The sequence below is a fragment of the Delphinapterus leucas genome, chromosome 2 (genome assembly GCF_059928025.1).
Source record: "Delphinapterus leucas isolate spDelLeu-1000000601 "Yukka" chromosome 2, BTC_Dleu_Yukka2, whole genome shotgun sequence".
In the NCBI taxonomy this organism is placed as follows: Eukaryota; Metazoa; Chordata; class Mammalia; order Artiodactyla; family Monodontidae; genus Delphinapterus; species Delphinapterus leucas.
The window spans coordinates 3080348-3108338 of record NC_143130.1 but is presented as its reverse complement, the minus strand read 5'-3'; the positions used below and the strand labels follow the sequence as shown (position 1 = coordinate 3108338).

Here is a 27991-nt window from a genome sequence, read left to right as displayed (position 1 = left end):
GATTTTTCATCTTTTCCTCTTTTGTCTTCCTGACTAACATCTTTCTTGATAAACCAAAAAGTCATTTTCATCCATATTTTCTTATTAGTTTTGAAGCTCATGATATGTCTATATGGTCACTGTTCCCTCACTTATTACTCTTCCTTCCTCCATACGTATCCGAATAAAGAACTTTCTAGCATAAATCAAGTCAGTGAAGCACATCTACTTTTTTCAGATCCCTGAACAAAAAAAGTTCCTAAAAGAGGCCACTGAGAAGCACAGGAACCCTCCTCTAATTAAACACCTAGGGCAGTTCTTCTGGCTCTGGCATCAGAAAATAATAAATTTGTATACAGTATGACAATTCACTGTTATAACATTATAGAATACAATCGATAATTTTTAAGAAGAAAATTAGCGCTTCTGATTCCCAAAACAAAACATTTTACATTATACGACCTAAACTCCCTAAAAAGTGCACTTCTAGTAATTTTATTGGACTACCGTCTGAATCTAACAAATGTTTTCACAAAAGCAGCAAAAGACAGAAATTTATAGGGAAGAAGCATTTCTTTAAAAATAAACATTATTCCATCTGAGACTTGAATATGCTTAAGCTCTAGAATAAGAATTTTAAAAATTAATTCTTTAGTTCTATCAAATCATTTAAGCTGACAAAAAACTGAATATTAGAAACCCATGGTGTCTTTCTCCCTCCCTCTCTCTGTCTGTCTGTCTGTCTCGGACTCTGTCTCTCTGTCTCTCTGTCTCTCTCTCTCTCTCTCACACACACACACACACGATCCTAATTACAGGACAGGAATACAGAATAAGTACTTAATACAGGCAAGATTTTGAAAAAGTATTAACTAAGTGTATATTATAATAGCAATAGCAATAACTGTTACTGATAATCGATAAACGTTAGTGTTCACTGAATATCAGGCTATACATTTAGTACTTTACAAACATTCTCTCTGATCCTGATGACAAGTCTGCAAACTCAGTACTGCTATTCCAATTTTACATAGAAAGAAACTAAATCACCCTCTAAAATCAAGTTTTCATTGCAATTTGCCTAAATTACATAGCTAGTAAAGTAGTAAAACTGATAACTGAAGATGAAATGACTAATTCCAAAGCCTGCTCTTTTCTCTACAGGCTACTACTGCTTTCTCCATAGGCTAGACTGTATTTATCACATATACTTTATGTATATACTTATATGATATTATTATATTTGTATTGCATTACATTTTTCCAAATAATTTATTGGGATTTATGGTGGCTAAGATAAATAAGAACCCCAAAAGTATGTATTAAAGAAAACTCCAGAATGTTTTTTCAAAGTTTGGCCTTAAATCCAATCTTCTCTGTTCTAAATTTTGATCCATAAGAAGTTGCTCCTGGCAGAGAAAGACAAAATGCAGTGGCAGTTCTGTACTTCCTGTGTTGAAGTGTTTTGAGTATTACGGAAAGTTTCATCTCCAACAGACTCAGGATTGGGCATTTTACGCTTTTTCATTTCTTGTAAGCCAAACTTTTTACAAAAGGGCGCTAGAAACCAATCAGAAGAAACAGTAACGGAGTTCAGATGAAACAAAAGACACAGCAATCATTCCAAAGTTGGGAGAGACTTCAGCCACCACCTAGCAGTGGCCCAACACTTGCTTCACAAGTGAGAAAGCTCAGAGCCAGAGGAGTGACCGGCTGTCCATGGTCCCCACGCGATTAATCAAACACTGCAACACTGGCCTGTCTCAGGACACAAGCCAGTGATGGGTCTACTCACAGTGAGGCTTCCTCGTAAACTGAGCTCATCATTTCAGGAGGACCCTCTCCTTCAACTCAGAAAGTCCTTCTTCCTGATGCTCTATTCTTTTCCTTGGATCACTACTCCTTAGCCACTAAGGATAATACTTTGGAGCAATCTTGGACAAATGTTTATTGTATATCCTTTTTATCCTACATTTATGGGAAGAGAAATCCTACTGCTTATATTTATACTTTCTTTTCCATTCTTACTGCCACCTCACTGGACAGCAACCTCTAACAGGAGGAGAATACTTTATTACTAATGAACATCAGCATTCAAAGAAATTGACAGATTTTCCATTCTCTTGGACTGGAAGAATTAATGTTAAAATGACCATACTACTCAAAGAAATCTACAAATGTAATATGATCCCTATCAAATTACCCATGACATTTTCCACAAAACTAGAATAATCCTAAAATTCATATGGAACCATAAAAGATCCAGAATTGCCAAAGCAATCCTGAAGAAAAAGAACAAAGCAGGAGGCATAACCTTCCCAGACTTCAGACAATATTACAAAGCTACAGTAATCAAAACAGCATGGTATTGGTACAAAAAGAGACATATGGCTCAATGGAAGAGTACAGAGAGCCCAGAAATAAACCCACACATCTATGGTCAATAATCTTCGACAAAGGAGACAAGAATATACAACAGGAAAAAGACAGTCTCTCAGCAAGTGGTGTTGGAAAAGTTGGACAGCTGCATGTAAATCAATGAAGTTGGAACAAACCCTCATCACACCATATACAAAAATACACTCAAAATGGCTTAAAGACTTAAACATAAGACGTGATACCATAAAACTCCTAGAAGAGATCACAGGCAAAACATTCTCTGACATAAACTGTACCAATGTTTTCTTAGGTCAGTCTCCCAAGGCAATAGAAATAAAAATGAAAATAAACGAATGGGACATAATCAAACTTACAAGCTTTTGCACAGCAAAGGAAACCATAAACAAAACGAAACAACCATCTACAGAATGGGAGAAAATAATTGCAAATCATACGACTGACAAGGGCTTAATTTCCAAAATGTACTAACAGCTCATACAACTCAACAACAACAAAAAACAACCTAAACGAAAACTGGGCAGAAGACCTAAAGAGACATTTCTAAAGAAGACATACAGATGACCAACAGGCATGTGAAAAGCTGCTCAACATCACTAATTATTAGAGAAATGCAAATCAGAACCTCAATGAGGTACCACCTCACACTGGTCAGAACGCCCATCATTAAAAAGTCTACAAATAACAAATGCTGGAGAGGGTGTGAAGAAAAGGGAACCCTCCTACACTGCTGGTGGGAATGGAAGTTGGTGTAGCCACTGCGGAAAACAGTATGGCGGTTCCTCAGAAAACTAAAAATAGAATTAGCATATGATCCAGCAATCCCACTCCTGGGCATATATCTGGAGAAAACTATAATTCAAAAAGATACATGCACCCCAATGTTTATAGCAGCACTATTCACAACAGCCAAGACATGGAAACAACCTAAATGTCCATCAACAGATGAATGGATAAAGATGTGGCACATATATACCATGGAATACGACTCAGCCATAAAAAAGAATGAAATAATGTCATTTGCAGCAAGCAACATGGATGTAACTAGAGATTATCATACTAAGTGAATACCATGTATCACTTATATGTGGAATCTAAAATATGACACAAATGAACCCATCTATGAAACACAAACAGAATCGGGGACATAAAGAATAGACTTGTGGTTGCCAAGGCAGAGGCGGGTGAGAGAGGGATGGACTGGGAATTTGGGATTAGCAGATGCAAACTGGTATATATAGAATGGATAAACAATAATGTCCTACTATATAGCACAGGGAGCTATATTCAATATCCTGTGATAAACCATAATGGAAAAGAATATGAAAAAGAATATATATATATGTGTAACTGAGTCACTTTGCTGTACAGCAGTAATTAACACAGCATTGTAAATCAACTATACTTCAGTAAAAAATAAACAAAACACTCCAAAACCAAAAATGAACATCAGCAATATTATTAGTCATCTACAAAGATAATGATGAAACATGCAAAAATGGATATCATAATTTAGAAACAAAATGAAATGCATGTTATGACTATAATTATTTAAAATTGTTATGCATGTAGTCAAGACGGACAACAAATATGGAAATTGGAAAACAGTAGTTATTTGGTGGTTTCATGATGGTTATTAAAAATCATTATTTAAAAAAGCAATAACTTTAACAAAAGCTATATTAGTAGGTCGACTTAGTATCCATGTTATGCTTTCTGAAGCTTATAAACTTACAAAACATAAAATAAGGATCCTAGGGCTTCCCTAGTGGCGCAGTGGTTGAGAGTCTGCCTGCTGATGCAGGGGACACAGGTTTGTGCCCCGGTCCGGGAAGATCCCACATGCCGCGGAGCAGCTGGGCCCGTGAGCCATGGCCGCTGAGCCTGCGCGTCCGGAGCCTGTGCTCCGCGACGGGAGAGGCCACAGCAGTGAGAGGCCAGCGTACAGCAAAAAAATAAATAAATAAATAAAAGGATCCTGAAGAGTACAGTATGTACTATCTTTATAACTCTTGTGTAAATCTAAATTATTTCAAAATAAAAAGTTTTAAAAACAAAAAAATTCTTAGTATTGTACTAAATGACCAACACTTTTAAAGACAAAAAGATTCTTTAAAAAAAAATTCCACATTGTACCATACTCAAATAATGATCATATGTAATTTCAAATAATATTTTTTTTTAGTATTCTACACTTATAAAATTGAATAAGTAAATGGTCAAAACCAAGGACCTGTTCAAAGAAGCTCTACATATGTTATAATATCAGTATATACAGTCATATTTCTAATACCTTAGTTCCATGCATGTTTACTGAAATGCTTGAGTGTTTATTAAATCTTCTCTGGACTACTTTTAATTTGGAGGCTATTTTTAATTTTATTTATTTATTTATTTATTTTTGCGGTACGCGGGCCTCTCACTGCTGTAGCCTCTCCCGTCGCGGAGCACAGGCTCCGGACACACAGGCTCAGCGGCCATGGCTCACGGGCCCAGCCACTCCGCGGCATGTGGGATCTTCCCGGACCGGGGCACGAACCCGTGTAGCCCGCATCGGCAGGCGGACTCTCAATAACTGCGCCACCAGGGGAGCCCTGGAGGCTATTTTTTAAACGGCATTCATTCGTTTAGCAAATATTAACCGAGCAGCGTATAACATGAACCAGGCCCCGAACTTCTATGTGCTGAGGACAAAGCAGTGAACAAAAGCAAACAAAATCCTTGCCTTTACATTCTATGTGGAAAAGGCAGAAAATAAACAGGAAAAGTAAAATCTACGGGATGGTAGACGGTAGCAGGGCTCACAAGGAAAGAACCATGAAGGGGCAAGAAGAATGGGGATGGAGAGGATTTGCAATTTTACACTGAGTGGCTGAAGAAAGCCTTAGCTGACATTTCAGTAAAAATCCCCAAGTGATGAGGGAATGAGCCACAGGTAACAGGGAAAGAGATTTGCAGGCAGAGAGAAGAGCCACTGCAAATCCTCTGAAGCAAGAACTTGCCTACACGGTCCAAGGTGAGCAAAGAACCAGTATGACTAGAGCAGAGGGAAGGAGGGAGAACAGGAGCTGAGGTCTGGGAATATGCAGGCGCCTAGAGGACGAGCCTGGTAGGCGATTTCTCGGGTTCTAGCTTTTCTTCTGATTGAGATGAGAAGTCAGTGGAGGATTTTCATCCAGGTGGTGACATAATATGACACATTTTAACCTAACTGCTCTATGTGCTGTATTCAGAACCGACTGAAGTAAACCACAGGCAGGAACAGGTAGACCCACTGTAGGAGGCTTCTGCAATAATACAGGCAAGACGTGAAGGGGACCTGGGTCAGAGACGCAGCCGTGGAAGTGGTGATCTGTGACTGGATTCCGGATATTTTTAAGGGTGCGGACGACAGACTGGTGACAGACATCTGGGGAATGATCAGACACGGGATGAAAGAAAGCTAGGAATCAGAGATGGCACCAAGGCTGACCGGAAAAACGACACTGCTTTACTGAGACTCGGAAAACTCAGGAGGACGTGGTGAGGGGGCTAAGATAGGAGTCTGGTTTACTGCAGTACATTCTGAGCTCAGAAAATGACTTCTGCTCATGAGCAAATCGATGGTCATCTAAAACCATGGGGCTGGGTGAAGTCACCAAGGGCGTAAGTGTGAAGAGAAAAGAGGTCCAAATTCCATATGTTGATGCATTCCCAGTTTAGAGGTTGGAGAGGAGAGAAGGACCCAGCAAAGGAGACTGAAACAGAGGCCAGAGAGGTGAGCGCAGCATCTGGAAGCCAGATGAAGACCGCGGTCAACGCTGCTGCCAGGTCACAGGAGCTCAGGGCCGCAAAGCCCACCACGGGGGTCAGTGAGAAGGACGGTTCTGAAGGGGTGGCGGAGGCTACACAAGCTGAATTCCCAATGCGCGGGCAACTCTTTCAGGGAGGTTAGCTGCAAATGAAAGGACCCTGGGCAGTGACCGAAGGCAATATTGGGAACAGGAATTATTTTTAAGATGGGAGAAAAAAACAGCATTATTTGTATGTTGATGGAAAATATCTAGTAGTGAAGGAAAAATTAACGGTGCAGGAGATGGAAGTCAGGTGTTTGATTTAAAACATTTTAAGTCAGGAGAGGAAGAGCTGTTTTTATTAACATCTTCTGGATTGTCAGACCCTTTAAGACTCTGATAAAGTCAACGAGTCTTCCTCCAGAAAAGATATACATCTAAACTTCTGCTTTCATTTCAGAGAGATCCAGCCTCACTGAAGCCAATCCACAGATCCCAGGGCAAGATCCTCTGAACTTAAAAAGTGTAATCACTTTGCTCCTTCAGGTAATTTCACAGATAAAATCTAAATAATTACATATGATAACAAGTAAAACCTAAGTAATTAACTGATGACAAGTAAAGTAAAATTATACTTACAGATAATCTAAAAATCAGTAATCCGTGTTGTTATGTCTGCTGACTTATTGAGCAATTCAAATCCTACTTACCCATCAAGACCCAAAATGAATTCTACCACATCCATCATTTCTTCTGATATCATAGCCCATAATTTTTCCCCCCTGGATTCAATGCTTCTTCAACACCATTCAATCAGTTAATCCTATAATAATTTGCATCAACTCACTGTTTCTGTATGTTCTGAGTTTCCCAACTAGAGCACTAGTAACAAAGTCAGAAATACTTCTTGGCATCACCGCCTTCAGCTGTAACACTGTTGTAAAACATGATATCTATTTCATAAGTATATGTTAAACTAGTTAACTTCAATGGCTTCTGAAAGTACTGATCTGATTTCACTAGATCAATGCCGATTACAGGCAAAAATTTGAAGGAACCCCCCCCCCATGAAATGAGATGGAGTGTTTATTTTAAAAACAGTACCATCTACTAAGTGATAGAGCCCAAAGCTGGGTAAAACTCTATTAACTGAAAATCGTGATCATGATTGCTTAGGGTTTTTTTCGCTGACATGATAAACTGCTTTGATTTTAGTTCAAACTTTATGGTCTAGATACAGCAGTGAATCCTGATTGGTGTAACAGAGGTAAATGGCCACGTCTACTTGGGATTCCACTGTCAGTGCTATACCTATTACTCCTCTTCCGGTAAAATCTCCCAAGGGTACACCCAGTCCCGGCAGCACTGTAAAGTAGGCAAAGTTCCTTGCTCACAATTCCTATCCCACCCTTTGGCATTCCACCCTGTTAAGATCAGGTTCTTTTGTCCCGTGCTCTGACACCCAGTGTCTTCCCCGTGGCACCTGCCATGGCTTGTGCTCAGGCTGCAGGTTTCACCTCATTCTCATCTTTCTTTCCTTTGCCCTCCCAAAATTTAATGAACATTTATTTCAGTCATGTTAAGTCTTGCCAAGAAAATAGGTTAATCATTTCACAGAAATAAACGCACTTTAAGGGGTGCTTATTGTGCTAGTTTAAAAAAATTATGACAGAAACCTAATTTAAGCTCCAAAATACACAAACAGCTCATGCAGCTCAACACCAAAAACCAACAACCCAATCCAAAAATGGGCAGAAGATCTAAAAAGACAATTTTCCAATGAACAATACATCTGGTCAAAAGGCACATGAAAAGATGCTCAACATCACTATTGATGTGATGAGAATTATTAGAGAAATGCAAACCAAAACTACAATGAGGTATCACCTCACACCAGTTAGTCTACAAATAATAAATGCTGGAGAGGGTACAGAGAAAAGGGAACCCTCCTGCACTGCTGGTGGGAATGTAAATTGGTGCAGCCACTATGGAGAACAGTACGGAGTTTCCTTAAAAAACTAAAAATAGAGCCGCCATATGATCCAGCAATCCATCTCCTGGGCACATATCCAGAGAAAATCATACTTTGAAAAGATACATGAGCCCCAATGTTCATTGCAGTACTATGTACAATAGCCAGGACATGGAAGCAACCTAAATGTCCAGCAACAGATGAATGTATACGATGTGGTACATACACACAATAGAATACTACTCAGCCATAAAAAAGGATGAAATAACGCCATTTGCAGCAACATGGATGGACCTACAGATTATCAGACTGAGTGAAGTAAGTCAGACAGAGAAAGACAAATATCATATGACATCACTCATATGTGGAATCTAATTTAAAAAATTGTATAAATGAACTTATTTACAAAACAGAAACAGACTCACAGACATAGAAAACAAACTTATGGTTACCGAAGGGGAAACATGATGGGGAGGGATAAATTAGGAGTTTGGGATTAACAGATACACACTACTATACATAAAACAGATAATCAACAAGGACCTACTGCATAGCACAGGGAACTCTACTCAATATCTTATAATAACCTATAATGGAAGAGAATGTAAAAAAAAAGAATATATATATATATATATGTATGTATAACTGAATCACTTTGCTGTACACCTGAAACTAATACAACATTGTAAATCAACTATCTTCAATAAAAATTTTAAAAATCCTAACACACACACACGCACGCACAGAGCATGAAGGCATTACAGTGCCTTTCATATCGTGTATATAAGAAAGTGTAAGTCTGCCTGCATATGGAATTAGCACTATTTTGGGGGGGGAGTTTTATAAGATGTGACAAAATCACTCCTACAAACACTTAGAAAGAGTATCTGATGAGATTTAGAAGTGAAGAAAGACAAGATTTACAACATTCCCTATGCAGAAGAGCTCCTTGTTACCACACTGTTATGAATGAATGTAAAGTCATGCATTCACTCACTTAATCAACCGGTATTTTGTTGTATAAAGCAGACCTATCCACAGTACCTCACACAGATCGGATACTGAATTAATTATCCTCCTCTATCACCAAAACCCAAACAACAATCCATTCCCCTCAAGTGTTAGGGCTTAATAAATGGACCACCATCCATTTCTGCCCAAGTCAGAAACCCATGAGTTACCCTTGGTGTCTCTGTATTCTTCATCTTCTCATCTAATTAAGCCCCAGGGCCTATAAATTCTGATTCTTAAATCTCTAATACGCCCACTTCTCTTCATCATCACTGTCACCACACTAGTGCAAACCCAAACTGACGGTGAAGCTTACAACGTCACATGTTTCCTTCCTTCCTAGGGCAGATGTGGCAGTCTCAGAAAAGCACAAGTCCTGTGGCACATCCGTAATCCATATGACGGAACACACAGGGCCGTGAGAATGACCGGCAACTACACTCAACAACACGGATGACTCTCGCAATCACAGCGCTGCGTCTGGCTTCTTTCCTTGAAATGAGCGGATAGGGGATGCTCCCATTTCTATAACATAAGTAGAAGGTGGGGGACTTCCCTGGTGGCGCAGTGGTTAAGAATCCGCCTGCCAATGCAGGGGACACGGGTTCGAGCCCTGTCCTGGAAGATACCACATGCTGCGGAGCAACTAAGCCCATGAACTACAACTACTGAGCCTCTGCTCTATAACCCGCGAGCCACAACTACTGAGCCCGCGTGCCACAACTACTGAAGCCCGCGCACCTAGAGCCCGTGCTCCGCAACAAGAGAAGCCACCATAATGAGAAGCCTGCGCACTGCAAGGAAGAGCCCCCGCTCACCACAGCTAGAGAAAGCCCGCGCGCAGCAACGAAGACCCAATGCAGCCAAAAATAAATAAATAGAAAAAGAAATACTTTAAAGAAGAAGAAGATTGGCCAGAGGTCTCCTTGGGGGCATGAGGGGGGGCGGCCAATACTGACCAGAAAGAAAAGGTGAGACGGGACTTCTATTTCTTCACCCGGACGATGGTCACATGTGTGTATCAGTTTGTGACGATTCATGGATCTATATACTTAGGATAGGCTCACTCTTCTAGATGTGTATTAGGCTTTAATTAAAAGTTTTAGAAAAAAATACTAACGTGATGTTCAATGTCTTCCGGCTGCTCTTAGCTAAAGCCCCAAATCTGATCTCTAATACCTAATAATGACCTGAAATATATTTCACCTTCCCCTCCCTCCATAAGCCTCTGTCTTCAATGTGTTGGTTCTCTTTCTTCCTTCATGGCTTTCACATATGCTTATTCTGCCTTCCCATTTTGTTTGACTAACTCCTAATAATGCTCAGATTCAGCTAGAATTTCATTTTTGCCAGTAAGCCTTCTCTGACTCCAGATGCACTGCTTCCCTCTGCACTGCTCCACCACAAATCTGTAGGAGACTGTAAATTCTCTGAGGGCAGGGAATGTGTTTTATTTCCCACTCTATTCAATTAGTTCTTTATATATGTGATAACTGGTTGAATACATTTATTTCCTATACAAGAACATGGTAGGTAGTGGTGGCGAAGTTTCAGTCCACGAACTGCATTATAAACAGTGAAATTGCTAAAAGAGTTTTCGATACAGGAACTTAAATGAAGAGTTAAATGCTAAATTGTTTATACACAGCCTAGACGTAAGCCATGCACGTGGGCACAGAGAGAGAAGCCGCTTTTAATACAGTTCTTAAGTTTATTCACAAGTTCTATTTTAAATACAATCTATGATAATAAACTTCTGGAATAGAATTGACCATAAATAAGTTTTTACTGTCTGCATTCAGATCCTGATTATTTTTAATCTGCTATGAAAACCAAGGCTCCACCGCTGAGTGAACTGACTGAGTAGGTCAACTGTTTCAGTTTCTTTGAATGCGAAGAGAATATTTAATATCTGTCTATCTCAACTTAAAAAAAAACTATAAATATTTGCAATTGTTCCTAAGAAGAATTTGAGCTTTTCTATTTTAAACACTAAATGATTTGTTGAATGAAAAGTAAAAATTTAACTCCTTATTTGTTATAATTACCCATGGCAAGTAACATAGGTAGCCTACTGATTCACAAACTGTTCTTCCTGGAAAAAAACACATTCTGGCTTTCTGAAAAGGTTACTGGCTATAAAGGCCGACAGCATAAGTGATAATCGCCTTGAGTGCTAATGCCCAAAGGAGAGAACAAAACAAAACAAAACAAAACGGTCATCTATTTTGGAAATCAATGCCATTTTCTATAATGAGCTTTATGCTACAAATTTTAGAATCTTTAATTAAATTTAAATAAAAAATACAGGTAATATCCTAAGTTGTCTTACTTTTTTCTATTCCTTTTGGGAAATAATTGCTTTCTGTGTATCATCCCTCAAGTTTCTTTTTATTCTAATATCCAGTTCATTAAAATTCATTAAATTCATTAAATCTTGAATTAGACAGACTTTACTGGCCAGTACCAGTACAAGAAAAAGATACTTCCTTTACTTTGAGAAAGAAGTATTAGTTTCCTTAATTAATATAGGCCTTACTTATCATTTCTAAAGTACTACTGTAATTTTTTTTATTTTATTGGAGTATGGTTGATTTACAATGTTGTGTTAGTTAAAAGCATCTTACAATAAAAAGAATAACCTTAAAATACTCTATCACTGAACCACAACTTGAAGCATACACAGTCTACTACAGAATTTCTTTAACCAGGCTTCAGAACCAGAAGGGGTCCCAACAATGCTCAGTGTGATGTTTATTAAGGCAATTAACTGCTTATTTAAAATAATCTGAAAATAACAAAAATAACATTCATCTATTTTTTTGAGTTTTAACTCTTTTTGAAGGGAGGATTTGAAAAGAGAAAAATAGGATTTAAATGATAATAGATAGTTCATTTTTTCTTTACTCCATCTTCAGGAATCTACCACACAGTCTCATATGTACTTTACTGAGGAGTCATTTTCATGTGATGACTGGTACTGCAGTCAAAGGGGGGAACCGAAGAAACTATTAGCAAGCTAAATGCTCCCATTTAGGCTGGTATTTCTCAAGTTTAATTAATTCAGGTTAAAGCCTTTTCCTTCTAAAAATAAGTACAGTGTTTCTTAGAAATAAACTTTAGTTTTTATGCGTATTAAGTTTCAAACGAATGAAGGCAAGTAATATATTTTTTGAACCCCAGTTTATCAGTGAAGTGATAATGTTAGTCCAGATCAGTGTTTGTTAACCAAATTTTTTGTTACAAAAACCCTTCAAGAATATGATGAAAAATACGGACATTCTTCCCAGCAAAAAACACATACATACAAAACTTGATTATAATTTCAGGGTGTTTACAGCCTCTCTGAAGCTCATCCAAATACCACTTGGTAAAAAGGGAGCCAGGTTGTATTTAAGGTATTTTGTAGCTTTAAATTTTGGTTTCAGAAATAAGGTTGAAGTCTTTAAACAAAAGAAAGTCAGTCTTGAGAATGTGAAAACCCAAATACAATTCATTAATTTACTCACTGCTGTTAAAGATATTAGCTTGGAAAGGCTGAACACCTTATCTACATATAGATAGATGCAGGTGCTAATTTGACAAAAGAATTCATACTTTAGACATCAGAAGTTAGGTGAAGTAAGATTCTTATGTAAAGCTAGGGTATTTCTAGACATGGAAATGTGTGACATTCACAGCTTTCAAATGACAATAAGCTGTCTCCTTCCAACCCTCCCCATCCCCATGTTCAACTCCTTCTTAGACTGAGGAAGAAAAATATTACATAACGTAGGCTATATTTGAGATCTTTTAGGTGACTGATTTGAGGGAAAGGGAATACTTTCAGATCCTTAAATTTCTTATTTAAAAATAACTGTTGGATCACTGCCAGAAAAAAGAAGAAAACTTACCTGTAATTCTTGTTCTCTGAAGGGAATGCAGTAATTTTAAACACATCCACACTCTTGGGTACATTCTCCTAAGCGTGAATGGATTTGGAATGCGCCATGGCTTACACCCAACTGCTAAACTGCCAGACTGCACTGGCAGTGGCTCTCCCTGCCTGGCTGGGAATGAAGTGGAGATGTCACCTAGTCATTCACCCTGGGAGGCAGGTGCGCCCCCTAGAGGGAGTGTGGAGCTGGTGTAATTACTGTCCTTAGAGAACACGAATTATGAATGGTCTCTTCTCTACAGCTTAAGGGGGATGGAGCCACTACTAGAGAAGTTGTTACATGCTTCAAAAATGCCACTAAAATATGAACACTAAAAATTGGTAAAGAGTAAGAATGGAAAGCTGTTCCTATGTAAAAGAAGCCCTGAGGGGGAGCGAATGAAACTGGTATAAGAACTGACTGGTTGTTGACCAGGTTGGGATCTACTGGTCAACTCCAGAGCAGGGCATCACAGGTACTTAAATACTTTCACCCTGGCATTTAGCAACCTAGAATTTCGTGTTAATGCTTGCCAACTTGAGAGTTATGTGACAGCTGCAGTGGAAACCAATGGTAAGAAAGTAACTCAAAACAGCCAGGACCCTAAAAACTGCTGTGATCATCACCAAGGGTGAATTGTTTTTCATACGGTCTGATACCAGTAATGTGCTGTTAGACAAGTTCTCTTTTATAAAGTCAAGCAACTAATCATTCAATTTATAAAATTTAATAAACCTTACAGCTTAATGTGATACTTTAGATTTTAAATGTTTAACTATATAAGGACCGAGTCCCTGTCACATACGCCCCTCTTTTGTCTCTTAAACATCTTAGAGAATTAGGAAGAAATGGGCTACAAATAGTTCCGGGTTGCATACTGATTTTCAGAGGGCTGTAAAACTTCTCCACAGAGGAAAAGATTCTCTATCCTCTAGTCCTGCACGTTTATAGGCAGTCTGATATCTTCCACTCAGTGAAACCAGGGTAGAACTGCCAGATAAAATACATGACACCCACTTAAATGTGCATTTCAGATAAATATTTTTTTCTTAGTATACACTAAATATAGCATGGGACATAATTGCACTAAATTATTTTTTATTTATCTGAAATTCAAATTATGCTGGGCATCCTGAATTTTTTTTTTTTTCCCCTGTCTTCTGCTAAATCTGGACACTCTTAACCAGGGGAGCTCACAGGGTTACCATGGACATCGGCATGGAGGAAGCTAGAATGGGCCCTCTACTCTCAGTCTAGATCTGTACCAACACGGTGGCCACAAGCCACGTGCGGCTATGGAGCGCTCGAACTGTGGCTAGTCCAATATTAAATGTTCTGTAACTGTAAAAGTCACACCAGATTTTGAACGCTTACTATTGAAAAAGGTAAAACATCTCATAAATTTCTGTACTAATTATATGTTGAAATATTTTAGATATGTTAGATTAAATAAAATATAATTAAAAGTAACTTTGCCTGTTTCCTTTTACCTGTTTCATGTGGCTACAAAGAAAAAAGAAACCCTTAAAATTACACATGTAGCTTGTATTTGTGGCTTGCATTACATTTTTACTGGACGCTGCTGGGCTGCATGGCTCCAAGGAGAGGACTGGTCTAGAACTTCCTTGCTGTTCTTTCTCTACAAAAATCAATATTGGTAAACACAGGACTGCCTCTCTCACTTGTGTCCTGCTCTTAGAGTAGGTAGGGAACATGACCACACCAAGGAGACAAAACTTCTAGCAGGGCTGTTCCCACGGATTGGCTATTACGCTTTAAAAACAAAAACGAAACATGGCATCCAAATACTAGTGAGAGACAAATCAGAAACTTGGTCTTTGATAAGGTCTTATGTAAGTCAAAAGAAGAAATAAACCCTCATATGTGCGTGTGTGTATGATTAAGTATGTGCAGGTAGTATAAAAATAAAATCTCCCGGATCCCAGTTCCAGTGGAAGAATCTCTCAGTACTCTCATGTTGGGTTTTCACTCCTATATATTATCAGAATCATAGAACAATAATTTATTTTGTTGTCTAATACAAATTGAGATGATACAGTTATTAAGAAGAATTATTGGGAAAAGATCTGATTTATGATGCTCTAGATACTGAAGGCAAGACCCAAAGGTCCCCAGTTTTTGTATTCATGCTATGTAAATGATGTGATATTAGACCACTGGTTCTAGAACGATGAAATAAATTTTTCTATTTAAAAAGTGTGTTGCCAATACTATAGTAAGATAAAGCTCATTTTAAGAAAGACGGGATGGGGGAGGGGGTCTTTTTAGATTAAAAAAGTTTCAGTTATAAAAAAGCTTTAGCTTAGGTAAAAAATAATAACCTGTTTAGTTATTTTTATACCCCACCTTACATTTTCAGTAGGTTTGACTTTCAATTCAAATTTTTTTCTCAACTGGCCCAAAGAGTTATTAATACATTTGTCTATTCTGTTCCACGCTGTTATAAAGGTTAAAAATATTCAACATACTCTCAAATTAAAAATTCAAAGAAAATTATATAGAGAGATTTTTTCCAAATACTTAATAATCTCCATTTTCACTAATATAACCTATATCATATCTACTTTGGAGATTGAAATCTTTTAAAGTTGCCTGCAGTTATAATAAGCAAGACTGGTTCCAACTCCTCAACTGTATAACATACAAAAAACTGGTTCTCAAGGTTTTTTCATAAAAGGTCTCAATGGTATTTTTACTCATTCTAACAGCAAACACAAGTGTACTTCTCCTTCTTAATATCTTTTATTATACAAATATAGGAAAAACTGCTTTGAAAAGAAAGTAAAATTATCATAAACCAAAGATAGGGCTACCAGACAAAAATCAGATTTCTCCCAAGTTTAATAGTTCATAAAAATTTCGCATTTTTTAACGTTTCCAAGATCACTTTAAGAGTTTTAATAAAAGATGAATAAAATTGGATATGGACAGACTTAATTTCTTCATCAGCACTTTAAGTCCTCACTGACAATACAAATGTCCTGGTGATTATAATCTGAAATGTTCCATAGACATTTGGTCTCCTGGTGGTCAATTAGGATCTGACGAAAATTTTATGACCCTGTACCTATCAAAGATTAAGAAGACGTTCGCCTTCACACTTTCTGAAGCTTAACAGAGATTTAAAAAATGGTTTGAGGGACTTTCTCTGAAGTAAAGGTAAGCTTCAAGAAGATCATGAAAAGCAATTCTTCAAAGCTGTTTATATCAATTTAAGCTATTAAGTCACCAGACTGCTTAAATGCTGTCCTCATGTCAAAATTCTTGAATGCAAATCTTAATACATCCAAGAAGAGGTTTTGATGAAGGATCAACTAACTGTGGTAGTTATTAAACTGATTTAAGTGTAGACTGAAGTGGAAGACAAGTTTTACTGTAACTGGAGTTTTTAAAAAACAAAACGAAACAAAAAACACCCGCACATCTCCAGGACATGTGGACTTCTCAACAAGGAGAAGCATCTCTTCCTGATGCGTGTGGGTGTCCTGCCCACAGGTGCTGCCTACGTGCTCTTCTACGAGAGAAGTAACGGTCTCCGAGCCACCATGGAGCATTCCAAACCCAGTCCTGCGTGGAGCCTGGCCCTGAGCGTGCGCTCGCTACTCGGAGCTTACCTTTAGAGAACAAGGAGGCTGACAGAAAGGGACCAAGGGCTCACCGCCCACACCTCCAAGAACACTGAAAAAGACCCGCAGCGCTCTCCTGGTGCAGGAGGGACCTCTTTATAGTCTTCTGGTGATGGAAGTTTAAGATTTTCCTGAAGAGGAGAGAAGAGTCAAATATTACACTGAGACCATGTCATGTGGTTCAGGTTTACGTATCTAGAATACAAATGGTAGGCTCTGAAGAAATAAATTAGATAAAATCATGAGTCTTCCAAAAGCCATATTCTCTTCTTTCACAAAAAGTATCTTCCCTAAAGGATACTGCCTGCTTCAAACATTCCTCTTTAAACTCCAAACCTTAAGTGACTAGTTCAACTTCTACCTTTGCACTGAACTAACAGTTGGAAGTTGAGAAAAATACAGAAAAACTCTGGGTTGCCAAATGATTATAGTTGTAAATGCCACTAAAAAAAAATTAGGAAAGCTAAACTCACTGAAAAGCAATGAGTTAAAAAGAACAAACAGAAATTTTGTCCTGCCTCTATCTCTCTTTAATGACATGCATTTCCTGACAATTAACAGAAAAGTAGCCCTTTGAGTTAAATGCCACATAATCACATATGAAGCAATCTACTAAGTGTAAGCTCCTGGGGGAAAAGAATTTTGGGTGCGTTTTCTTCCTTACACAGATTATCTGCAGAGCCTTAAACAGCTCCAGGCACATACTAAGCACTCAAAAAAATCTGATAAGTAGAAAGAATATTAACCAATTAGTCAATATTCTCAAGGTTGAAACTTACACAGAATGAAACAATTAGAAGCCTACAAATGTTCCAAAGAATTTGAAAACATGTTACTTAAAAATACTATTAACAATATCAACCCCTAATCACACATCAAATAACTTGAGAATATAATGTTTTTAAAATGCTATACCTTAAAATATTTATGAGACAATGCTATAAATATATTATTTCAACCCAAATTCCTGAAAAGGAATGGAATACCTTGTTAAGGTCAGGAAATCACACACTGTACCTTCAAAATATATTACTAAATATCAAACATAAGAATATTAATGTAGAGAAAAAGAAACATGCCTTTTTAATACTTTAGTATTAATTATTTTTCATCCTCTGAAGAGTAGGTCTACATAAACCAAGTGCTAATACGGTTATCTATATGCATAATTGTGCTTAAGTAAATCATTACCGTATTTTAAAACTGAAATCAGAAGATGCCATTCTATCGGTATGATTTTCATATATATTTTAAGTAAATTTTCTTCAATCTCAAAAAAGAAAACGTAAACAGGAAGTGCTGGATATTATTCGTTTATTTGCTTTCCTATAACTTACAGACTATTACTGAGAACAGAGATTGATTTCTTCCAGGTAGTTTTAACGACTCTTTCCAAATTTGATAAATTAGGGAGAAAACGAAGAAATGCTGAAATCAGTAACAGATACAACAATCCTATTGATAAAGGAATAACATGTATATGTTTTTTAAGTCCAAAATGCAAGGCCACTAGAAGAACAAACTATTACGAAACACTTGATTTCATTTGACCCCAAATTCCACAAATGTGGAACTGGTCCTCAAAACACACTGGACGGTGCACATGGGCATCTCACCTCTGAGCACAGGTAACCATTTAATGTACGGCCAAAACCCCAGTCACACAAGACAGGTAGGAAATCTAGGATCGATGCTGACCCCGTATCAGTAAGACAATGTTTTAGCTGACAGATTACACCTTAATTATAGTAGTAAAGAGCTTTTTGTATTTCACAAAGAATTCAATTTAATATCTCATATCAGGGAATCAGGATTAAATGTGAAAATGAGGAAGAAATTTTAGAACAAAACTTTAGAAGCTCACTTAATTTAGAACAATTTTCCTATTTAGGTACCTTGAAAAGCCTTCGAAACTAACTTTGGAGGAGAGGGGTGAAAACAGCTGTGAAGAACTAAGTGTAGTATGTCAAACAGCTTAAAAGGGGTAAAGGAAAATACAAAGTTGGAAATTTTGCTGAAAGAAAAAGATTCCGCTACCTGGTTGAATCCCCAGGCTCAGGAGGGTGAAAAGAGGAAATCAGTTCCCCAGACAGAGGCACTGACTAGGAGGAACTCCTTTAAAATCCTGGTTCCCACTAGTGGGTAATGGATCCTTTGCCTCATTTCCACTGGCAAGAGGGATGACGTCTAAGTTGACCACATTCAGAGATTTAGTGTTCAATTCTGATTTCACTTGCAAGTATAGATTGTTAAGCTATAGTAACAAGTGATTTAAGTTTCTTACACAATTGCCCTAAGCAATCTGCTTTCCCTTTTTCATCCTGACGAGTGTTTAACATAGTGGAGGACGGTTTTTGGACCCATGCTCACGGCCTACTGCTCATAGCTATTACTCAGCTCAGACCACATGGGGCTTTCCAGGCAGCTTCCTCCAATGAGATAAAACAGGTGATGTGCTTGGATGACACAGAAGCATGACGCTGCTGTGAAAGGTTCTAAGCAAGTACTGAAATTGAGAGGATGCAGTGAGTCGTGGACAGTATAGCCATCACTACTCCACTGCCCACACTTCATGGAATGCTGATCTGGGTTAAAAAGTAGTGTCTTCTGATACTATCCCTTAGACTTTTTTACTGGCTCGAATTTCCAGTTCTCACTCATTTGTGCCCTTCGAAATCGACTGATCAGTTATCAAGGGCTGGTTCCAGTACATCCCTCCCATCAGCACCCTCTGCAGCACCTACAACAGAACGCTCTGCAGTGGTCCATGTTCTGTATCCGCCGTCCAAAAGGAAGCATTAGCCATGTGTGGCTACCTGAAATGTACCAGTGTGACCGAGTGACTGAATTTTTTATTTTACTTAATTTAAATTAATTTGTGTTTCAACTGCCGCATCGGGCTGGTGGCTACCATATTGAACAGCACAGTGCGGAGTGCTGTGCTGTTTTCACTTACCTTCTAATTAGCATTTAAAAAAAATCACACCTAGGACAAATATTTTAACTGTGGATATCACTTTCCACATGTACATACAGGTACATACACACTTGTAATCATGGCATATAAACTTACTAGTTTATTTTCACTTACACCTAACATTTCTCCACATTTCTAGAACTGCAATGCCCAGTAACGTGGCCACTAGCCCCACATGAGTACTTAAATTTAAATGCTGTTAAGTACAATTAAAAACTCAGCTCCTCAGGTGCCCCAGCTACACTTCACGTGCTCAGCAGCCACGTGTAGCTAACGGCTATGATATTAGTACAAGTAACAGGATATTTTCATCCACACAAAACGTTCTACTGGACAGTTGTTCTAGAGTCCTCAAAACTAGCCGTTTAAAGACAACGTAATATTTACACTGATGTTCTATAATTAGTCTCTAAATTGGGTACCTTTCTCTATATATAATTAGCACAATATATATTTCCTAAATTCCTACTAGTGAAATATCTAAACATTGCTGTGACTCTGAGCGTTTTTGCCTGTATCACTTCCCAGAAGAGTTTGGTATCACTGCTTATCTTGCCAAGATTAGATTTCTTTTAAGAAAATTTAGCCCCTTTAATACAATGAAAAACCTGTATCTCTAAGTCATAATTTGCTCAAATTTACTGCTCAACTTATCAAAGTTTTTTGATAAGTGCATGGGTAAATATTTCCCCTCATATTTATTTATTTTCATATTCTTAATCTGTCATACTTTTTCTCATACGTTAGAATCTTGAAGTCTAAATTTGCATATTCTGCAATAATATAAAACTGCCACAGCTATTATCACTTCCTTTGTAACTTCTGATTTAGATATTTCCACAATCTTCAGTGATCCTTTGAATTGCAATATTTTAGTCTGACAAACATTTTTAATATTCAGGTGTATCTTTACCTTGCTGAGTTCTACTAATGCTTCAAATATGAGATGTAAAGGCATTTTCTATGCTACGTTTTAAAAAATTCCTATGGTGGTATGAAATACGGATGAAAGCCTTTTTTTGTCTTGTCACTTCTGCAGTTATACCACTATCTAATACCGGTGAATGAATATTGTTTAAGTGGCCTCTCCTATAGGGAAGGATATTAAGCTGTTGTAAGTAGATGGGACTCATTTTGGACTCCTCATAACACTCCAGTAATCCATGTTTCACAAGACAGGAAAAAAGTTTACTTTTCAGAACTCCTCTTAAGAAGGCAATTGTATTAATTTAGTAAAGTGTGTGAACAGAAGTGGGGTGAGGGTGTGGATGGTGATGTTTTGCTCAAAGACTAAGAAAAAATTTGCTGATTATAGCACCTACTCAGTTTCTAAACCGACAAAATGCTAAATTTTTAAAAACTAGTAGAAGGGACTGATTTCATATCTGTATTGGCACTGGCAAAAAACAGGGTGGCCAGAGAAGCAAGAAACATGAGCATTAAGTGAGGGACAGGGATCTGCGTAAGTCACGGGACGAAGGGTATTCCTCTTAACTCTCACTGACCAGGAAGTCAGGGGTTCAAGGAAAATGTCTGTCTACATCTCCAAGGAGCAGAAAAGTCTCCTCTACTATCTGGGTTACCCATCTATTCCTGCATCATTACCACTGTTGCTACTTTAGAAAAGTTTCTGGTATGTAGTAGGGTGAGACTTCCCCTCAGTGTAGAATCACTATAAAATAAATCACTAGAAATTTTGAAAGTTAGAAGTAAACTTAGACATCTATAAATTGCGTAGAGTCAAATAATTTGCCAATATTCTCAAGATTCAGAAACAGTTTCTCTTATCTGAATCTTAAAATGTTCTCAAATGTTTTAATAATTTCTTTCTAAAGGCCTAACATCTTTCTCAAATTTATTGTTAAGTATTATACTTTGTTACAATTCTGAGTGGGGTCTTTCTCCATTATTTTTTCAGCTGGTATAAAGATACAGTATATCCAGACCTTTATTTTTATTGTTTCTAAAAATGGCTCTAAAGCTGACTGCCATAGATTTTCTTAATCAATCATGTCATCTAAAAATGAAATATTTGTTTTATTTTTTCTTATTTTGTTCATTAACAGTATTAAACAAAAATGGAGTTAGTGGCGGTTGTTGAATAAACTAATAATAAAAATGGTAATTGTTTTGCTCCTGAATTTAAGTTTATGAATCTAGCAATATTAAATCATCCCCTATATGCTACCCACCTATATGCTACTACTCTGCTCCGTGATACTGTTCAGCTTGCTGACTTAATGAAGCATCTTATTCCTTGAAGTTCAACTTGTCACTCGTCACTCAGTGGAAAGCAATATATTTAACCAAGTAGAACTTGGTAGAAAAGGTTCTCAACTCCTAAATGATCAACACTGTATATGCTGACTATATAAAGTTGTCCTAATACTGACAATGTTCATGACAATCAAATAAGAGCTATCTTTATTCTATAAAAGTCCTCTAATTACATGGGCACTTCAGTGTTGTGTGCTCTTCGTACCTGAAGTTACTCCTGGATAGTAAACTAGGTATTTAAGAGATGGTATTGAAAGTACCAGGTTTCTTTCTAGGATGAAATACTTCAGGGAAATCAAAAAGCCACAGTTTATGAGGGAAATTTCTTCTTTATAGAAATTTCAGTAATAAATAATATTATTTATTACTTTCAGTAATAAATGTAGATGGGGTAGCAGATTAAAATATCCGTTATCTTGCAAACCCTGATGACAGAACTGATTCAAAAACAATCAGCAGTGGGGCTTCCCTGGTGGCGCAGTGGTTGAGAGTCCGCCTGCTGATGCAGGGGACACGGGTTCGTGCCCCGGTCCGGTAAGATCCCACATGCCGCGGAGCGTCTGGGCCCGTGAGCCATGGCCGCTGAGCCTGCGTGTCCGGAGCCTGTGCTCCGCAACGGGAGAGACCACAATAGTGAGAGGCCCGCGTACCGCAAAAAAAAAAAAAAAAATCAGCAGTGGATGAAACCACAGAGGAAAGGGGGGAAAGTCTCCCTGGAGAGACTCGTCAGCACTGACTAATTCTAGCATCGCAAAGAGTGTGACAAGCAGACATCACACGCTATATGACGTGATCCAGTGTGAAGGCACAGCCTCACGTTCGAAGTATTCCTGTCCACCCCACCACAAACCCAAAATCAAAGCGGAACCTGGATCTAACTAGGTCTTTTGTGCTAACTTCTAATTTGCGGGAAATTTAGAGGGCAATGGAATAAATAACTGGGAAGCCACCAAAAAAATCCAGAATGGGGGCTATTCTATGGGACAGCTTACTCAGCCTCTTTAATAAGTCATGAACAGGAAGGAAAGAAAGACAAAGAGGAGAAGGGAAGGAGGGAGGGAAGTAGGTAGTGGGGAAGAAGAGACGTTGCAAATTATGCAGCAGGGTCCAGACAACCAAGCACTACATGGATCTTGCTGGGATTCTGAACAAACAACCCAAATGTGACGTGACAATTTTGAATCAAAAGCAGGGGGGACTGAATAGGGAGACAGTATCAGGTGATAAATAAATTTTGTTTGATGTGATAGAGGTATTATGGTTATATTTAAGAAGTCTTTCGTTCCCGACTGTAGAGCACAGGGAACTATATTCAATATTCTGTGATAAAGCATAATGGAAGAGAACATGAGAAAGAATGTGTATCTATGCATATATATGTAACTGAAGCACTCTGCTGTACGGTAGAAATGAACACAACATTGTAAATCAACTAGACTTCACTAAAATACATCTTTTAAAGTCTTTTTTTAAAAAGAGATGACTACTGAAGAAGGCAGGAATAAAAAGACTTGAGGTCTGGGATCTGCTTTAAAATAGCTGAGAAAACAGGAAGTAGATGAAGCAACTGTGGCAAAAATTTGCTAATTGTTAAATCTGGGCCACAGATAGAGGGAGTTTATTACACCAGTCTCTCTTCCTTTACATGTTTGAAATTTTTCATAATTAAAACAATTCAGGCCCCCAGAACATCACCTATTAAGCCAAACACGGTATGAGTAAAAATAGAACTAGTATCTACTACCCTGCCAGACATCAAACCTTCTCACCCTGTACAAAGCAAGGGCGCAAAAGATATGACAGACTGCCCTGTGGTTGGCATGGATGTGCCCACGTTGTAAAAGATTCATTTTAAAATTAAATTTGACTTGCATATGTTGTTACTGTGTGTATGTGTATTTGTAGAGAAAAAAATTGTAAATTCTAGTCCAACAATACTTTAGGAAACAAAATATCAGAGAAACAAAATAATTTGTACCCTCAAAACAAAAGATACTATGGCTTGTAGGGTACACTGAACCAATCAACGCAAAGTAAATTATTTTGCTATCTTACCTCCTTCATATCTCAATAAACTCCTGCTGCCTTCTGATTTTAATGGTACATATTACTTAGGTCTGTATTTTCACAAACTATCCCCTGATTCAAATGCCGCCCCCTTTAACCAACTGATATTCTCTTCTCTGAATGTGGCTGATTGGTCTCACCTAAGTGACAGGAGGTTGTGTGTTACAGCCTCACTGTGCTAAGTATAAAATAGCATAATATTTTACACACAGCAGGTACTCAGGTATTCAATTGAAAGAAAGATATAAGTTTAACACCCACACAGATATCTGGATTTATATGCTCCTCTTAAACATTTAAATGACTCTCTAAGGGTAAAGTATGTGGCAGAGATCCCCTGAAACCTGCCCCTCATATGTTCCACCACAGAACCTCAGTCATCATTTATCTGTCCTCACATAAAAAGTATTCTACAGCTTAAGAGAGAATTATCTACTTATCTTGTTTTCACAGCAATTAGAAACGTCGTTTTTTTTTTTAAGGTTTGGGCTGCACTTTTACTATTACTGATTGCTTAGTGATGGATAAGACTTTTTTCCACTTGATACCACAGTAAGCAAATCCTCCAAAAAATGTTTTCTTTGTTAATTTTATATTCTTACAAACTTCAGTCTTCTTTCATATGATTGCGTGTTAATATTTCCTCCAGATAACTTGTAAACTTAAGTACTATCCTTGTCCAAAAAATGTTTGCATTTAATGCCCTTGTAAGATTTTAACATTTTAAATGTAGTAGCTGACAATATAGGCATTCTTAAATCTTCTATTAAAGTCTATAAAAGGCAGCTATTTTAACTCTTTGATTTTTTTAATATGAAGAATTATTCTAATTATGACTACAGTAGCATCTAGTAGTTCACTAGGCGTACCAACCAACTTCCTATGTTCACTTGGCTCGGAACCCATCGGGGCCCAGACGCCTGCCACACTAAAGCAGAGCTGGGCGATACAGGGGCCTTCAGTTAGCAGCTCCTAGCCACTCCACTCTCCTTTAGTAGGAGTAGGTGGTCTTTTATAGGATTCAGTGAGATCATCTGGTAAAGCAAGTAAGTGCATATATATAAAGCATATATAGATCATGCTTGCTTATGTCTTTTCCCTTAAAATGCTATAGTCTACTTGAATTAGTAAATTACTCTGAAAACTCATGACACCATTTACACAACTATAAATGCCCTATATTGTTGCAAAGGGCAGAGTTGGTAAGAACTGCTGTAACTATTTAAAACTGGTTTATAAAAAGTCCAGATGTGTAAAAAAAATAAATAATTTGGTACCTGTCTGAAACGTTTACTAGAAAAAAGTTTTAATCATGTAACAAGGAAATGAGTTTGAAATTAGGCAGACTACAGGAATTTTACATTTCCCTTGTGAAGTTATGGAACAGTACATAATTTACATGGGAATATTTGAGAGGCCCTGAAATAGTATGTGTAAAAATCAATAATGTATTTTTACCTGAAGGCATCATGTAAAATACTGTGTAGAACAGAATTCTTTACTCAGTATATTTAAACATTAAAAAACGTAATGAATTCTTAGCTTTTCATTTCAATTTGGAGCAATAGCATGGACTGGATATATACCTACTGTGTGTGTACATATGCAGAGACACGTGCACGCGTGCACACACACACAAATACATAACACATACATATAAAAGGAGGCGACTGAGAGCTGAGACAGCCGCATAATTCTAACAGGTTCATACATCTGAGATCCCTCTACTTATTAGTGGCAGAGCAGGAACTGGGTCTCAACTCTTCTGCTTGATGTCTAAGATCTTTCCATGGTTTTAGTCTTCCTGAGGCCTAAGCACAGTGACAGCATAATTCTTCTGGCTACCATGACACTACTATTAGCAAGTGCTAGGTAGCTTAGTAAGTTTTCAATAACTTACTAAGTCGATTAATTCTTTTCTGCTCTATTCTATTACTTATTGATTAATTCTATTCAACTAATTGTGGTCACTGGAAACGATACTTGTAGTAGTGAAATAATTTTCTCTCACTGAGATCTTACAATGGAAGAAATATTTCTGTATTGTAAACAAAAATAAAGACACTAGGTTATGAAATTCCTATTTTAGATTTAATTCAAATACTTCATCTGAAAATGATTCATTGAAGTGCTTGCACTTATTATAATAATTAAATTGAATTAATCCACAAATATAAAAATTTTCTTTGTACTCTTTTTATCCCCATTTTGCAGATGAGGAAACTGAAGCACAGAGGAGCTATACAACTTCCCTAAGGCTGCAAAGCTTATAAGTATCTCAGTTAATACTCAAGCCCAACCAGTCTGACTCTGGAGCCCAACCTCTTAACCACTGCAGTTTGGAAATTTTTAACGTAAAACTGCTTCATATAATTGTATTAAATGATCTGTGTAATGTACAACATACAGGATAGGCTTTATGAGTTTGCTCTGCTCATATTCACATTTCTTGGTACCTTAGAAACTTGAAGATTTTTCCACAGTAGTTTCTTGCTTTAAATAAGCTGTACAAAAGCCAAGACTATATATCAGTCCCCACTAATTTCTGAGATCCATCCTCAAAGAGTCTCTGTCCAATTTTATGTCAAAATGAATAATCTCATTTCATGAGGAAAGTAAACTGACTGAATGATCAGCATACTACAGATCAATTCTCAAGGTATCCTTAAGAACGGACTGCTTTGTTTTTTTAATGTCACAACTTGAAAGGCAGGTGGGTGTCCTTCTTTTGAGTATATCTAGGAAAAACTTAATTTAGAAGTCATTGCAGAGACTGAATTCAACGTAATAATCTGGAGGAAAAAATTAACAACAGACAATTTGGATTTTTGCCACTTGAAAAATACTTACATTTATTTAATATTTTAAATAGCTTACATATTTTAGTAGTAAATTAGGGAAAGATCATTTCTATTATAAAGGTAAACTGTTTTGATTTTAGGTTCATACTAAATAGTATACTCTGATTCAATCTGTTTATACTATCAGCTGAATAAAGAAAAACTAGTCCTTCCATGAGAGCTTTTTTAAGATGTTGACAGAGCGAACACAGAAAACAACTAACTTCATCAATTTTCAAACATCACTTCCCTTAGACAAGATTCTGTGTCCCACAGAAAAAGCGTAAACATTTAGGCATGCAAATGGTCTATCATATGTATTTTCAAAAATGTAATAAATATGTTTTAGAATAAATTATAAAAGAAACGTAAATTTTACATTCTTTTCTTTCAAAAAGGAATAAAAGTTGATTAAGGAAATCATACTACCATTAAAAATGTCTGCATGTAACAACTCAATGATATAAAGTGAGTGATGGCCTGACACCAGGATGGAAGAGGTGCTAAGGAGGGGACAGTGGTTATTTCATGATTGACATCCTTTAATAAACTTCAATTTGCATGAAGAAATCAGGGTCTTCATTCACTGCATGCAATCCTACAATGTTAAAGGATCCTATAAGAATTCTCCCCAGAAAATGAAATTCTCACATAAAAACACTACTTTGACAAGACTTTGTTGTAAATTCTTAAGAAATCTAAGAAAATAGAATAGTAGCATAAAAAAATTTCTCTCTCCATGGTTGCAATTTAGTCTTTCTGCATGTTTCAATTAGAAGATATTCATTTAATAAATGATAAATTTTAAAAGTTCAGAAGACAAGTCATCAGTTCATCTTGATATATAAATGTGAGCTCCCTGCTTTACTTACATGCCAGCCATACTGCTTCTACTCTCACGGCTACTTACACTTTTCCAGAGTGTTGGTTCCAGTTGCAATTTTACATGCATCTGTGTAATTTTATCTACAGTGTGATCACTGTCTACACTGCAAGTCCAAGAGCAGTTAGGAAGCACCTCTGTTTTGAATTGCACCGTTTTCTTCTCAGCACTTGGCTGAATGGCTGGCACGGAGCAGAGAGTCTACATGAACCTGAATTACTAAGTAGGCGGATTAAAGGACAGATGCTGCC

General features: G+C 37.4%; 1 protein-coding gene across 6 annotated transcripts in view; it reads right to left on the bottom strand.

Annotated features, from left to right (window-relative positions):
• Nucleotides 1-27991, bottom strand: part of ZEB1 (zinc finger E-box binding homeobox 1) — a 194629-nt gene that overhangs the window by 122677 nt on the left and 43961 nt on the right. The window lies entirely within an intron of this gene.